We start from the raw sequence: 16,996 nt of genomic DNA on the forward strand, positions 1-16,996 counted from the left end.
CATTTTTTCTCCCTCGTAATTCGAAGGGTTGTGTACATTCATCCAATAAAAAGTATGGAGTGAAAATTGGTGTGATGTATTGTTTAATTTTATAAACCTATGATCTATATTGGTTTGCGTCTTTTGGGTACACTATGTGATACATTTATGCATTCAATTCATTTTGGATTGGAGTTAACATAGATAAATTTGTGATACTCTTGACATTAACCAGGTTTGTTTATATTTACTTTTGCTTAGAATGCTGAAATTTTGTTGAAAAGAAATAATCTTTTGCAGGAAATTTCTATCACCTAAAAATATCTTACAAGAAAATAACTAGAGTTCACCATCCATCCGTGCCCTAATGAGCATGACTACTGCACATTTGCACTTGCGCATTTTTATCGAGAAGGAGGGTTGAGGAGGGTCAACCCTCGGCCTTTGCATCCATTGATCTGCACAACCACATATTATTGTTTATTCAGCATTGCCAAGTAAAGCCAAGCATGGATGCCAGTCAGTTTTAATAAAGAAGAGAGAAGAAAAAGGGAAGCTGATTTCAGAATGAATCTGCCTCGACAGGTGTATTTGTAATGTTGAAATTTCATTGAAAATAGTTCATCTTTCGCATGAAATTTCGATCTCCTATGCATACTTCTTAAAGTTGTAATGAGAGTTCAACATCCATTAGTTTTAAACCGCGGGCCATTCCAAATAGCGACATCATCAAACAGCTATAGCGATATAGCCTGTTATTTTGTAATTTTACCAGACAATTGTAAATAAACACCATTTAGCGGCACCCTAATCAAATTGTTATAGCGTGGCTATAGCCGTCTATTTAAAACTTTGTTCGTGACCCTATTAAGCATGACCATTGCGGCATTGCACATTAAAAGCTGGGTCTCAAAATCGCAAGACGACCTCGAATATAAGTATATGTCGAATACAGATAATGAGATAATTTGATGATACAAAAGATACAGGGCCTTGATACGATGCAAGATAACTACGCGTATTGTACTAGATCACAAAGGACTAGGTCATGACGTAGAACATCTAACAGAGCAAGACTGAATTATTTATGTGAGAGCTCCGACGACGTAGAGCCGCAGCTAGAGCCTGTGGTGACCTGTAAGACTGTAACCGTGGGCATGCATGCTGCATGGATCCCCTTCAATCGCAGCACAGCTCGCAAAGCCAGCAGCAACAGAGCGCGGCAAGGCTGGAGAAAACGAATCAAGGAGAAAAACGGCAGGGTGAGCAAACCAAAATGAGATTGAAATGATAGAAGGAAAATATGGTGGGCGTTTTTAGCCATGCCCATGCGCGCACCATCCTTCGATGAAGCTGGTCTCCCCACGCCCACGCTGCTTGGTCCTGCGGCGCCACGGCCCGCAGCAGCATCTCCTCCTGCCGCCTGCCTGCTGTTTCGGGTCCACCGTCGGGTAGCCTATGCAGCAATTGATCAAGCGCAAGAAAATTAGAGCTGAGATAGATAGATAGATCATTTACAGCTCACTGATGAATTAGCCAGTGGTCTGTTCTTCGACATGGAGATGATATTTTGAGATGTGTGGATCGAGATCGTCACCTGGAGGAGGCTGCGGCTGTCCGTTCTCCATATCGACGGATCGATCGATCTCGGATTGATCCTTTGTTCGTTCGAGCTATGCATGCAACTACATATGTAGCTAAGATATATGGTTATATATATGTGCACGCATGGTGGCTGTGCCTCCCTCGATCGATCGATATACTTTCCCGCATGTGAATTACTTCCATTTCCAATTCATTCGTTTGGGCTTATTATTCCCCTATTCTAAAAGCAGGCAGAAAGGAACGTGGACGTGCGTGCGCGCATGCGTGGGCTGACCTAGCGAATAACAAGATTGACAAGTAAGAGATCTACTATCATGTTCGATCAGTCCTCTTTGTCGGTTCGTCGACGGAGGTCGAACTCGGCTACTCCGGACGGGGGATATCGGCGGCGTAGCGTCACCGACCATGTGCAGAGTTCAGAGGATGCGTGTGCATGCAGCCGCTGCATGGCCGGCCGAGGAGGGAATAGAATAGGTTCCCGCCCGGCTCTGACGTTCCGATTTCTTCCGTCCATGTCGAATGTCTAGACTTTGCACCTTTGTTCTGCCACGTGAAAGGCTACAGCTATTCCGTTTGAACCTTTTTCCCGATTTGTTTGCTTTTTAATGTAAGCGTGATCGCCTGTCAATGTCGACACATTCGTGTGGTGGGGGTATATGTACCCCTTTTCTTCTTCTAGGATATAAAGTTGGGAAGTGTGCTTGATATATTCCACCGGCCAAACACTCCCGCGCTATCGTGTTCCAACAGGTCGCCCGACCACAGTCCCATGCTGTCTATCACCCAACCCATTCTGCTCTCTTGTTGTTGTTGCAAAACTTCCGCTCTATTCATCAAACATTACGACTACAAGTAATATAAATTACTCTATATCCATAGACCACCTAGCAACGACTATAAGCACGGAAACAAGCAGAAGGCGTACCGCTGCCATCGCCCCTCCCTCACCAAAGCCAGCAAACCCTTGTTATAGTAGACAGTCGTGAAGTCCTCTTGATAAGGTCCAAAGGACAGACACACTAGAACAACAATTGTCGCCGAAGAAGAGAAGCATATATTGGAAGGATCCAACATGTACACACACGAATATAGACTAGATCCAAACAGATCTATTGAAAACAAAAACAAACACCGAGCGAATTCCACGAGGTTCAACGGAGATATACCTCCACACACTCTCCGACGACGCTAGCTGCATTGCCGGGAGGGGGGGGCAAGGCGAGGAAAATCCTATTCCATCTTCAGGGAGCCGTCGCCACCTCGCCTTCCTGAGCATAACCACTTTGAACCGAGTAATAACATCAACATGTGAACACATGGTTTCAAGAGGGAAACCCCTCAAATCAGGGCAAAATCACAGGCCAAAGACACCCAAATATTTTGCTCTCCAATGAAGGTTGAACAGTTTCATAGTAGATTCTTTGTAGGTGGCCCCCTGAATTCAACTGGAGTGGCTCCCTTCATCCCTCTATTACCAATCATAATCCTTCACATCAACTTACTTGTAAAAGAATTAAGTAACCTTTTATAGATGTAACATTAATCCAGTATAGCCAACCACAACCAACTGTCAAGCTACCAAAAGAAACACCAGGACATGAGACCATCAACGACTTTGCACGATCAGCAAATCTCACCTCCTCGTGGTAGCAAAAGAAAAACCAATATCGTACACATCTATAGTATGCATGTGGTGTAGGCTTTATTAATTTAAAGCTGGTCACTTCCCATCGTGTCTTCGTTCAAAAAAAATTGTATCATCTCCTCGAATCATCGAATTTGCTGCCCCCGTTCTATGATCAGTCGCACCACAGCTCACAAAGCCACCAGCAGTAGAGCGTAGCGATGCTAAGATCAAACAAGAAGCATCACAAGCGGAAATCCAGTTTGGCTTTATGGAGCATATGCTTCTGCGTGCCAAAAAAAATATTGTGCCAATATTTTTTTTAAAGATGTGCTCATTGTCACACTCAAATGCTACCTGTAAATTTTTAGAAGAAAAGCTTAAGCATTTTGGCATATGAAAAAAAAACAAGTCGAACAACAAATGTTATCTCCAAATTTTACACTTAATTTATTTTTTCCACGGATGAAGCACTGCTATCCGTTTTGCATGAAAATTGCCAAGCATGCTTGTTACACTAACATGAATATAAAAAAATCATTTTTTAAATTTATTTACTATTATTTTTAATTTACTGTTCATCGGTGAGCATATGTGTTGGAATAAGCCACGGCGTGTGTGATCGGACTCGTCGGGCGCGTCGGGTGCGCGCGGGACGGGCGGGACACACTGCTGCCGTCGGGCTCGTCGGACTTGTCGGGCGCGTCGGTAACGTGCGGGACGGGCGGGACGGACGGGACGCAGAAGCGTGGCGTATGTGTGTGTAGCGTGTATACACTCGAGTCTGGCACGTAGAGCAGGGCGTTGGCAAGTATGCCGGCCAAGTTTGCTTGATGCGTGTGAGTTAGTTAGCTGATTGTTAGCAGTGACCGGTGAAGATGGCCGCGTCGTGCGCGTAGGTCGGGCTGATGGATTGTATGCAGGGTAGCTAGCTAGGCGGCCTGCGTACCTGCGCACAGGGAAACGTGGGCGCTGCGTTGTTGTGCCACTACAAAGCCATGGTCACGAGTGTATTTGTTGAGGATAGTTTTTGGGGCTCTGGGAAAAGTAACGGGGCTGTGAAGCCGGGTGAAACTCCATTGTACTGTGTACTCCTTCTTCTTCTATCTCCATCCATCGGTGTGAGAGAGCGGTTTCAACAATTGGTATACAGAGCTTTGGTTCGGGCGATCACCGGCGACCATGGCGCTCGTCCCACACGGCGGCGGCGCGGGCGGATCGGTGACGATGGCGATGCCTTTGCTGACCGCGGACAATTACACGGTCTGGACCATCAAGGCGCAGGCGATCCTCGACGTCCACAATGTATGGGAGGCGGTGGCGCCGGGCGACGCGGCGGTGAACGCGCCGAAGGACAAGATGGCGCGCGCGTTGCTTTTCGGGGCGTTGCCGGAGGATGTGCTGCTGCAGGTGTCGACGAAGCTCACCGTCAGGGAGGTATGGGACTCCCTGAAGGTGAGGTTCGTCGGCGCTGATCGGGTCCGCACGGCGAGGCTGGGGACGCTGCGTGGCGAATTCGACCGGATGAAGATGGCGGAGGGCGAGGAGCTCGACGTGTACGGCGGGAGGCTCGCGGCGATGGCGGCGAGGTATGCCAACCTCGGGTAGACGCTGGGCGACGCGGCACTTGTCAAGAAGTTGCTGGATACGGTGCCGGATCGCCTCTTCCCCGTCGTCGCCTGCATCGAGCAGTTCCACGACGTGACGACGATGGCGTTCGACGAAGCGCTCGGGCGGCTGCGTGCGTTCGACGAGCGGGTTCGGCGCCGTGGACAAGACGGCGGCGAGCGCGGAGGTGAGCAGATGCTCATGACGGCGGCGCAGTGGGCAGCATGGGAGCGTCGACACGGCGGTGCTCGGGACGACGACGACGGGCGCAGCGTGGCGTCGGGGAGCGGCGGCAACAGGCGCAGGCGCTGCTACATGTGCGGGGAGCACAGGCACTTCCGGTGCGAGTGCCCGCAGCTGCGGAAAGGACCGGCAGCGGAGCATGCACTCTTGGCCGGTGCCAACGTCGATGATGACGGTCTCCTCTACGCCGTGGCTTAAGGGGTGTGTGTTGGAATAAGCCACGGCGTGTGAGATCGAGCTCGTCGGGCCCGTCGGGTGCGCACGGGACGGGCGGGACACACTGCTGCCGTCGGGCTCGTCGGACTTGTCGGACGCGTCGGTGACGTGCGGGACGGGCGGGACGCAGAAGCGTGGCGTATGTGTGTGTAGCGTGTATACACTCGAGTCTGGCACGTAGAGCAGGGCGTTGGCAAGTGTGCCGGCCAAGTTTGCTTGATGCGTGTGAGTTAGTTAGCTGATTGTTAGCAGTGACCGGTGAAGATGGCCGCGTCGTGCGCGTAGCGCGCACATAGTGCGCACGGCTGGGCTGATGGATTGCATGCAGGGTAGCTAGCTAGGCGGCGTGTGTACGTGCGCACAAGGAAACGTGGGCGCTGGGTTGTTGTGCCACTACAAAGCCATGGCCACGAGTGTATTTGTTTTTTTTCCAGCATCAGTACAGACACAAGCGCTCATATACACGCGCATACACTCACCCCTATGAATGCACACACGCACACCCTACCCCTATGAGCACCTTCGAAAGACTGAGCCGGCATATCATCTTGAGATTTATGAAGTCACCGTAGGCGCTTCGTCGTCGACGGGAACGTCTCCTCCCACTGAAAGCGCATCGCCGGAAATTCTGAAATAAATCCAGAAATAATGCGAGCACCAAGATTTGAACCCTGGCGGGTTGGGGATACCACTGTCCACCTAACCAACTCAACCGCAGGTTGATTCGCCACGAGTGTATTTGTTGAGGAGAGTTTTTGGGGCTCTGGGAAAAGTAACGGGGCTGTGAAGCCGGGTGAAACTCCATTGTACTGTGTGCTCCTTCTTCTTCTATCTCCATCCATCAGTGTGAGAGAGCGGTTCCAACAATATGCTCTCTACAGTCAAAACGGCCATCCCAGAACCATCAGAGGGCGCGAACCAACCTGTGGTTGAATGTTTAGGCAGACAGTGGTATACCCAGCCCGCCAGGGTTCAAGTGCTGATGCTCGCATTTATTTTAGATTTATTTTAGGATTTTCGGCGATATGAGTTCAGTGGGAGGAGACGTTCCCGTCGGGCTCAGTCTCTCAAAGTTGTTCATAGGGATATGGTGTGCGTGTGTGCGTTCATAGGGTTGAGTGTATGCACATATATACGAACGTGTGTGTTTGTACTGATGTTAAAAAAAGAACCATCAGAAGGCTTTTTAATCAGAGGCTGAATAATAATTTTTATTTTTTTCAGAATCACCGGGGGGAGCTCCCCACCTGAATATATTACTCAAAAGCCGCTGGAGCAGCAAGCACAGAATTACAAAGGCACGGCGCAGCGTGCAGAGAGTTAGGAACGCCACGAGTAGACGTCGTCCTTGTCACATGTTGTCATGAGATGATGTGACCAAAGATCTAGGTCGGAGATGAGAGCTTTGAGGGTTATTACAGAACGTTGATCAATATTCCTAAACAGCCTGTCATTGCATGCAGCCCATATCTTTCAGAGGAGAGACATGAGAATAAAAGACCAAGCCTTGTGTGGCAGGTGGTGAGGTAGCGGAACGTTCCAAAGTTCGATGATGCCCTCCACTTGAGGCAGGATGCCTAGCCGTTGCCAGACTCGGTTAACGAGGGGGCAGGTGAGGAAGAGATGCATGGAGTCCTCGGTTAGCATAACACAGCGAGGGCATGTGTCCGTGGAGATGATCTGTTTGTGGGCAGGGTTGGCCTTGGTGTTGAGTCGATCCTTGAAGAGGAGCCAGCTGAAAAAATTTATCTTGTGTGGCACCTTGGAGCGCCAAATGAGGGGGCGAGAAGATTGCTGTCCGGACGCGCCATGGGAGTGCCATAAGCATGCTTGGTGGAGAAGGCAAGACCCCGTAGTAGGAACCTTTGGTCTTCCTCAGCCGAGGGGACGAAATCCTGCAAAACAGCCAACAACGCAACAAGCTCTTGTTTTGCCAGAAGGGAGAGACGGTTACGGAGGTTAGCTTGTAAACCATATCGCAACACATTTGCCACCTTAACCAGCTGAAGAGTGGAGTGTGAGAATAGGTGAGGGAAAGTGTGAGCTAGAGGTGTTGGGGTGAGCCAAGTGTCGTGCCAGAAGTAAGTGTGCATCCCACTGTTTGTTAGGACGAAGGAGATGAACTGTAGAGTGGATATTTGTTGTGCAATGGCACGACAGAGGAAGGAGTTCTGGGGTGGGGGTGAGACTAGAGCATTTGGGTGTTGAAGATCCAGCCAATCCAGCCAGGGGGTGGAGGAGGAAGTGATGGCCTTGGCTGCAAATTTCATGAGCAGGCAATTATTCTGAAGATGCAAGTTTTTGAGACCTAAACCACCATATTTTTTTGGAATGCAAACGTTTTTCCATGCAATAAGGCATTGGGCACCTGAAACTGAATCCTCCCCTGCCCAGAAGAAAGCTCTACGTAAGGAGTCTAGCATTTTTAAAACTTTTTTGGGAAAACGAAAGACATACATGAAGTAGGCGAGTAGGGAGTCTAGGACTGCGGAGATAAGAATGAGGTGATCGCCTTTGTCAAGTAACTTAGCGCGCCAGCCAGCCAGCAGCTTACGGGAGCGTTCTAGGATGGGGTCGAAGGCGTTGGATGGAGGTTTAGTAGGGGAGAGGGGGAGGCCATGGTAGGTTTGGGGGAAGGAGGCGTGTGAGCAGCCCATGGCAAGGGCAGTGTCGTTAGCAGCGGTGTCATCTCTGTGTAGGGTTGCAAGCGTGGTTTTGGAGAAGTTGATATTTAACCCAGTGGCATTGGCGAAGTTGGTTAGAATTACTTCTAGTGCTGCAGCGGCAGCAGACAAGGCGGCGACAACGATCAGCGTATCGTCTGTGTACTGGAGGATGGTGGGGGTAGATGAGAGAAGATGGGGTGGTGGAGCGAGGTGTGTGTGTTTTTGAAGATAAGTTGTTGGAGCAGATCTGCTACAATGAGAAAGAGGTAGGGGAAGATGGGATCACCCTGCCGTAGGCCATTTTTGCAGTCTATCAAGTTGCCTGGGACACCATTCAAAAGAATGGCGGTTTTGCCTATAACAAGGATGTTCTGGATCCAGCTACGGAAGATGTGGGAGAAGCCCCGGGCGAGGAGGATCTTGTCAAGTGTCGGCCAAGCGACGGAGTCGAAAACTTTCCGGAAATCAAGCTTGAAAATCATAGTAGGCTTTTTCTTAGTGTGGCATGAGCTGATAAGGTCGGCAGCAAAGATGTAGTTCTCAGCGATATTCCTCCCCGGTATAAACCCTGTCTGATTGCCATGTACTAGCAAACGAATGAAGGGCTTGAGACGAGTGGTCAATACTTTGGCAACAGCTTTGATTGGACAATTTTGGAGCGAGATGGGCCGGAAAGCGTCAGGAGAGGTAGGCAGATCTTTTTTAGGAAGAAGAACAATGTAAGCCCAGTTTACTCGTTCCGTGTCGGCCGTGCCTTGATGAAATTGGGAGAATAAGGGGAGAACGAGGCTTTTTACAGTGGGCCAATATGTACGGTAAGCCGCAGGCCCAAAGCCATCTGGGCCAGGGCTGGCCTGAGGGTTCATATGGAAGAACGTTGTTTTTATTTCTGGTTCCGAGAAGTTTTCATGCAAGACATGTAAGCCAGGAGTGGGTTTAGGGTAAATGTCCGAAAGGTCAAACGCCCATGACTTATTAATAGGAGTACCAATGAGGGATAAAAAAGTCATGGAGGATCTTGGCCTTTTGATGATGAGAGGAGAAATCGTGGCCATTCTGAGTGAGAGTAAAAGATCTTGTTTTTCCTAAGGCGTTGTGAGGCAGAGATGTGATTTTTTTGTGTTTTCTCCGCCATTGATAGCCTGGGAAACCTTGGCACGCCACCGCCAGTACATCATCTTTTCTTGGATAGTGCATTTGAGTAGAGAGATGATGATCTTGCGAGTGAGGATCTCTATTTGCGAGAGGGGCCTACGTTCTTCAGCATGATCCAGGGTTGAGATGGCTGTTTCACAGCGGGATTCGTGAAGAGGGGTGGGAATGCGAGAGTGAGCCCAAGATTTGGGTTCGGATCATGATTTTTTGAGAGCTGCGGCGAGGATAGAAGCCGAGTTGGTTGAGGGGGAGGGCGAGGGTGAGCAGCACCTTGAGATGATGACGTTGCATGGGCGAAATTTGGACCAACCAGGTTCGAATTTGAAGAAGTTGGAGCGTGGAATCATAGTGGTGACGTGTATGAGCAGCAGAACGTGGTCAGAGGTGAAACTTGTGAGAGAGGACAAGGAGGTATTAAGGAAAGCATCTGCCAAGCAAGATTAAAGAAGGCATGATCGATTCTTTCCATGGTGGGCAAGGATCGGTTGTTAGACCACGTAAATTGTCGGTCGAGGAGCGATAGTTCAATGAGGGCCAGGATGTCGATAACGTGGTTGAAAGCGCTAGCTTATGATTGTCGAAAGGCGGAGTTGTTTTTGTCTGAAGGAAAGCATAGGAGGTTGAAGTCGCCAAGAACGAGCCAAGGAGTATCGTCTGGTTGTGAGATGGAGAGGAGCTCATCGAAGAATGCCTGTTTGAGGGCATGGGTAGAGGGGCGTAGATGTTAGTGATGGTGATGTCGAGGGCACAAGCAGTTAATCTTAGGGTTATGGTGGAGGAGAAGTTTTGGTGTGAGTGCGAGATGACCTGGAGAGAGGAGGAGTTAATGGCGGTTATGGTGTCGTCGGTCGTGCCAATGGCGGGCAGTGGAAAGGCTTGGTCGAGGTGGAAGGGTAAGAAAGAGAGTAGTTTGGCATTGGTGTAAGATTCTAGTTTAGATTCCTGCAAGAGGGCAATGTGAGGATTGATCGCTACGAGTTGAGAAAGGACAGCGGCACACTTGTCATCATCACCCAGAGCACGAACATTCTAGGAGCAAATAGAGATTACATCATTACTCATAAATGTTTTTTTACACCACAGACGGACGACACAAAGCGCGGAGGAGTACATGAGACCTACTACAGCAGATGAGGCAGCATAATGCCAAGCAAAAGGCAAAACATACAGAGTCCAAAAGGGCAGCGAGGCATGACACATGTAGCAACTAATAGACACGGATGTCGACATCCAGTGGGCCCCCGACATCCGGGGACCATGCATGGCTGGTGCAGCAATCATGGCGCGGCATCATCGCCAGAGGCAACATCCTCAGAGGAGAGGATGGCGTCGAGGTGGCCGTCGTCCGTGCCATAGAGGAGCGCGATGGTGGCCAAGTCTTGAGCAGAGGCAGGGGGCTGTCGGCAATGTCAAGACGGGCATCCTGGATGGCACGGCCAATGGCTAAGTCGACGACGGAGGCGGAGAGGCAAGCAGCCTTGGCCTTGACAGCTCTGGCAAGCATGGGGGAGTACTTGGTCTCCTTGCCAGCAAGGCGCGCGCTACGACGAAGCTTGTCCTTGAAGACGGAGTGGTCGTGAGCAGACCTGCGGCACTCCTTGCGAACAGTGCTCTCATGGGTGTCAAGATCCTGGAGAGGGAGAGTTGTGTCCGCCGCAGCAGGAGCCGTGTTAGAGGCTATGGCAGGGACATGGGTTGAAAGAAACGACGATGGGAAGGGGGAGAGTTACCGTTGGCACGTGAAGATTCTCCGGCAAAGAGCGTGAAGGTGGACGGCGTGGGGAGTGCAGCTGCGGCGGAGCGAAGACGGCAAAAGCCGATGTGTCAAACGGCAGCACGTGGCCAGCTGCCACGCCAGGCCCCATGTCAACGGGGAGAGCAGGAGGGTCAACAGCAGCCACCCTGGGCAGCGGGCGGATGACCGGTGGGGTCATGGCAGACACCACAGGTGCATGCACCACGTCCAGGGAGTCCGAGGTGACCGCATGCAGGATGGGGACGTGCATGTCCTCTGAGCCGACCGAGTCGTCGTCAGAGACTACAAGCGGGTCACGTGCGGAGCCAGGGGGTGAAAGGACAGCCAACAAGGCAGTGTCACTATTGGCGCCGCCAGGAGGAGCATGATGAGCACGTGCATCGGAGGTGAGGCAGCGTGCAACCGTCCTGGTGTCGCCGTAGGTGGGGTCCGCATGCCACCTGATGTCTACTACACAACCTTCTTATTGTAGACGTTGTTGGGCCTCCAAGTGCAGAGGTTTGTAGGACAATAGCAAATTTCCCTCAAGTGGATGACCTAAGGTTTATCAATTCGTGGGAGGCGTAGGATGAAGATGGTCTCTCTCAAACAACCCAGCAACCAAATAGCAAAGAGTCTCTTGTGTCCCCAACACACCCAATACAATGGTAAATTGTATAGGTGCACTATTTCGGCGAAGAGATGGTGATACAAGTGCAATATGGATGGTAGAGATAGGTTTTTGTAATCTGAAAATATAAAAACAGCAAGGTAACTAATGATAAAAGTGAGCGAAATGGTATTGCAATGCGTTGAAACAAGGCATAGGGTTCATACTTTCACTAGTGCAAGTTCTCTCAACAATAATTACATAATTGGATCATATAACTATCCCTCAACATGCAACAAAGAGTCACTCCAAAGTCACTAATAGCGGAGAACAAACGAAGAGATTATTGTAGGGTACGAAACCACCTCAAAGTTATTCTTTATGATCGATCTATTCAAGAGTCCGTAGTAAAATAACACGAAGCTATTCTTTCCGTTAGATCTATCCTAGAGTTCGTACTAGAATAACACCTTAAGACACAAATCAACCAAAACCCTAATGTCACCTAGATACTCCAATGTCACCTGAAGTATCCGTGGGTATGATTATACGATATGCATCACACACTCTCAGATTCATTTATTCAACCAACACAAAGAACTTCAAAGAGTGCCCCAAAGTTTCTACTAGAGAGTCAAGACAAAAACGTGTGCCAACCCCTATGCATAAGTTCACGAGGTCAGGGAACTCGCAAGTTGATCACCAAAACATACATCAAGTGGATCACGTGATATCCCATTGTCAGCACAGATAAGCACATGCAAGACATATGATACGTCTCCAACGTATCTATAATTTTTGATTGTTCCATGCTATTATATTATCTGTTTTGGATGTTTAATGGGATTTATTATACACTTTTATATTATTTTTGGGACTAACCTACTAACCAAAGGCCTAGTGCAAATTGCTGTTTTTTTGCCTATTTCAGTGTTTCGCAGAAAAGGAATATCAAACAGAATCCAAACGGAATGAAACCTTCGGGAGAGTGATTTTTGGAACAAACGCAATCCAGGAGACTTGGAGTGGACGTCAAGGAAGCATCAAGGAGGCCACGAGGCAGGGAGGCACGCCCCCACCCTCGTGGGCCCCTCATGGCTCCCCTGACCGACTTCTTTCGCCTATATATACTCATATACCTCGAAAACATTCGAGAGCACAACAAAACCCTATTTCCACCGCCGCAACCTTCTGTACCCAAGAGATCCCATCTTGGGGCCTTTTCCGGAGCTCTGTTGGAGGGTGAATCGATCATGGAGGGTTTCTACATCAACACCATGGCCTCTCCGATGATGTCTGAGTAGTTTATTGCAGACCTTCGGGTCCATAGTTATTAGCTAGATGGTTTCTTCTCTCTCTTTGGACCTCAATACAAAGTTCTCCTCGATCTTCTTGGAGATCTATTCGATGTAATTCTTTTTGCGGTGTGTTTGTCGGGATCCGATGAATTGTGGGTTTATGATCAAGATTATCCATGAACAATATTTGGTTCTTCTCTGAATTCTTTTATGTATGATTTGTTATCTTTGCAAGTCTCTTCGAATTATCAGTTTGGTTTGGCCTACTAGATTGATCTTTCTTGCAATGGGAGAAGTGCTTAGCTTTGGGTTCAATCTTGCGGTGTCCTTTCCCAATGATAGCAGGGGCAGCAAGGCACGTATTTTATTGTTGCCATCGAGGATAAAAAGATGGGGTTTATATCATATTGCTTGAGTTTATCCCTCTACATCATGTCATCTTGCCTAATGCGTTACTCTGTTCTTATGAACTTAATACTCTAGATGCATGCTGGATAGCGGTTGATGTGTGGAGTAATAGTAGTAGATGCAGAATCGTTTCGATCTACTTCTCCCGGACGTGATGCCTATATACATGATCATGCCTAGATATTCTCATAATTATGCACTTTTCTATCAATTGCTCGACAGTAATTTGTTTATCCATCGTAATACTTATGCTATTTTGAGAGAAGCCACTAGTGAAACCTATGGCCCTCGGGTCTATTTTCCATCATATAAGTTTCCAATCTATTTTACTTTGTAATCTTTACTTTCAATCTATATCATAAAAATACCAAAAATATTTATCTTATTATCTCCATCAGATCTCACTATTGCAAGTGGCCGTGAAGGGATTGACAACCCCTTTATCGTGTTGGTTGCAAGGTTCTTATTTGTTTGTGTAGGTGCGAGGTGACTTGCGTGTAGTCTCCTACTGGATTGATACCTTGGTTCTCAAAAACTGAGGGAAATACTTACGCTACTTTGCTGCATCACCCTTTCCTCTTCAAGGGAAAACCAATGCAGTGCTCAAGAGGTAGCAAGAAGGATATGTGGCGCCGTTGACGGGGAGATCTACGCACAAGTCAAGACATACCAAGTACCCATCACAAACTCTTATACCTCACATTACATTATTTGCCATTTGCCTCTTGTTTTCCTCTCCCCCACTTATAAAATGATTTTCAAAAACCTTGCCTTTTCTTTGACTTCTTCCCGTATGTATCTTTGTTTGTGTTTCCATGTGCCTTCCATTTTCTTGCATCTTTGCTTGCTAAAATTCTATTGATATGGATCCACTTAAAGTGTTCTACTTGGATCATCTTCGATCCTGATGCGTTCGTGCTGAAACCCCAACTAGCCTGGTTGATGGGAAATCTTTAGATGAGCATGCTCATTTTGTGCGTCACTGTTTGTCTAAAAAAGGGAGACTCTTATGGGATCAAATAAACAGATTGATGTGTTATGCTTTGGAATCTTTGTGAAATTTATGAATTTACTTGTTGCTCTAAGAACCCTAAAAAACACCTCCCCTACCTATGTGAGTTTAATTATAATGAAATCTCATCTTCTTACGCAAAGGGAGTTTATAGTTACTACAATATCGAACAGATTGAATAATTTGTTGCTTTTAAGGGTGCTTATTAAGTTGCTTCTTTGATTGAAAATTATGATGTTACTCTCTACGAATCTGAAATTTTTGACATACTTAAATATTTCTATGAAAACTATGCTCATAATGTCTATGTCAAAGAATTTATTGAAAGAATGACCGTTGCTTGGGAAGAAAATAATGATATGCATGAATCTATAGATAATTATGATTCCGATGATTTGATTGAAATATCCCTTGATGAACATGATGCTTGCTATTCTTGTGGCCATGATGCCAATATTTATGAAGATGAGTTTGCTATAGTTCCTTATGTTAGACATGAGATTGTTGCTATTGCAGCCATACTTGATAGTTCCTTCGATGAAAAGCATGATTGTAATGATGTTATTGTAAATTCTCTTAATGACAGTTGTGTTAATGATATGCAAAACCTCAAGCTTGGGGATGCTAGTTTTGCTATGACTAGTATTTGTTGCAATGATCTTGATTGGGGTGATTCTTCTTATGATCTTGAAAATTTAATTAAGCCCCATGATGAGATTGATAATAATGTTTGCAATAATATTGAAAGTGGGTTTGGAAGAGTGTCAACTTTAGATCCCACATATTTAGAGAATGTCCAATCTTATGAAGTTTTTGATAAAAGTGGGTTTGGAGAGGTCATGACTTTAGTTAATGTTAATCCCACTATTTTGGAAGAGTGTCAAGTTTGCATGCATGTGGATCGTGTTGAAAATATTTTATGTGATAGCTATTTTGTTGAGTTTTCTTATGATACCACATGTAATTATTACGATAGAGGAAAATATGATTGTAGAAATTTTCATGTTACTAAATTACCTCTCGTTATGTTGAGATTGCTATTGTTTCTTTCTGCTTCCTTGCATATGCTAGTTTTTGCTTGCTATGATAATTTATTTGCCTATAAGATGCCTATGCATAGGAAATATGTTAGACTTATATGTGTTTGTCACATGTTTTATGATGCTCTCTTTTGTGCTTCAATTCTTGTCTTTTATGTGAGCATCATTGAAATTATCAATGCCTAGCTAGGGGCGTTAAACGATAGCGCTTGTTGGGAGGCAACCCAATTTTATTTTTGTTTCTTGCTTTTTGGTTCTGTTTAGTAATAAATAATTCATCTAGCTTATGTTTAGATGTGGTTTTATGCTTTTAATTAGTGTTTGTGCCAAGTAGAACCTTTGGGAAGACTTGGGGGGAGTTTATGTGATCTTGCTGTAAAAAACAGAAACTTTAGCGCTCACGAGATTTGCTGCCAATTTTTTACTGGAGAGTGCAATTAGGTTGATTCTTTTTGCAGATGATTAATAGAAAAATTCCTCACGTCCACCAATTTATTTCAGAATTTGTGGGGTTATAGAAGTATCCGAAACCTACAGATTACTACAGACTGTTCTGTTTTTGACAGATTCTGTTTTTCGTGTGTTGTTTGCTTATTTTGATGAATCTATGGCTAGTATCGGGGGGTATGAACCATAGATAAGTTGGAATACACTAGGATTAACACCAATATAAATAAAGAATGAGTTCATTACAGTACCTTAAGTGGTGGTTTGTTTCCTTATACTAACAGAGCTCATGAGATTTTCTGTTGAGTTTTGTGTTGTGAAGTTTTCAAGTTTTGGGTAAAGATTTGATGGATTATGGAATAAGGAGTGGCAAGAGCCTAAGCTTGGGGATTCCCCGGAAGGCATCCCCTCTTTCGTCTTTGTCCATCGATAACTTTACTTGAGGCTATATTTTTATTCACCACATGATATGTGTTTTGCTTGGAGCGTCTTGTATGATTTGAGTCTTTGCTTTTTAGTTTACCACAATCATCCTTGCTGTACACACCTTTGGGAGATACACACATGAATCAAATTTTTTTAGAATACTCTATGTGCTTCACTTATATCTTTTGAGCTAGATAATTTTGCTCTAGTGCTTCACTTATATCTTTTTAGAGCACAGTGGTGGTTTTATTTTGTAGAAATTATTGATCTCTCATGCTTCACTTATATTATTTTGAGAGTCCTTTGGAACAGCATGGTAATTTGCTTTGCTTATAAAACTAGTCCTAATATGATAGGCATCCAGAATGGGTATAATAAAAACTATCATAGAAAGTGCATTGAATACTATGAGAAGTTTGATACTTGATGATTGTTTTGAGATATGAAGATGGTGATATTAGAGTCATGCTAGTTGAGTAGTTGTGAATTTGACAAATACTTGTGTTAAAGTTTGTGATTCCCATAGCATGCACGTATGGTGAACCGTTATGTGATGAAGTCGGAGCATGATTTATTTATTGATTGTCTTCCTTATGAGTGGCGGTCGGGGACGAGCGATGGTCTTTTCCTACCAATCTACCCCCCTAGGAGCATGCGCGTTGTACCTTGTTTCGATAACTAATAGATTTTTGCAATAAGTATGTGAGTTCTTTATGACTAATGTTGAGTCCATGGATTATACGCACTCTCACCCTTCCACCATTACTAGCCTCTCTAGTACTGCGCAACTTTCGCTGGTACCATAAACCCACCATATACTTTCCTCAAAACAGTCACCATACCTATCTATTATGGCATTTCCATAGCCATTCCGAGATATATTGCCATGCAACCTACCACCGTTCCATTTATTATGACACGCTT

General features: G+C 46.2%; 1 long non-coding RNA gene across 1 annotated transcript; it reads right to left on the reverse strand.

The window, feature by feature from the left end:
• Window positions 1-901: 901 nt before the first annotated feature.
• Window positions 902-1,733, reverse strand: LOC119297623. The gene is made up of 3 exons (XR_005145706.1): window positions 1,577-1,733; window positions 1,318-1,435; window positions 902-1,207 (listed from the first exon to the last, which is right to left on the reverse strand). It is a non-coding gene; the product is annotated as an uncharacterized LOC119297623 (long non-coding RNA).
• Window positions 1,734-16,996: the final 15,263 nt, after the last annotated feature.

The sequence above is a fragment of the Triticum dicoccoides genome, chromosome 1A (genome assembly GCF_002162155.2).
Source record: "Triticum dicoccoides isolate Atlit2015 ecotype Zavitan chromosome 1A, WEW_v2.0, whole genome shotgun sequence".
Lineage (NCBI taxonomy): Eukaryota > Viridiplantae > Streptophyta > Magnoliopsida > Poales > Poaceae > Triticum > Triticum dicoccoides.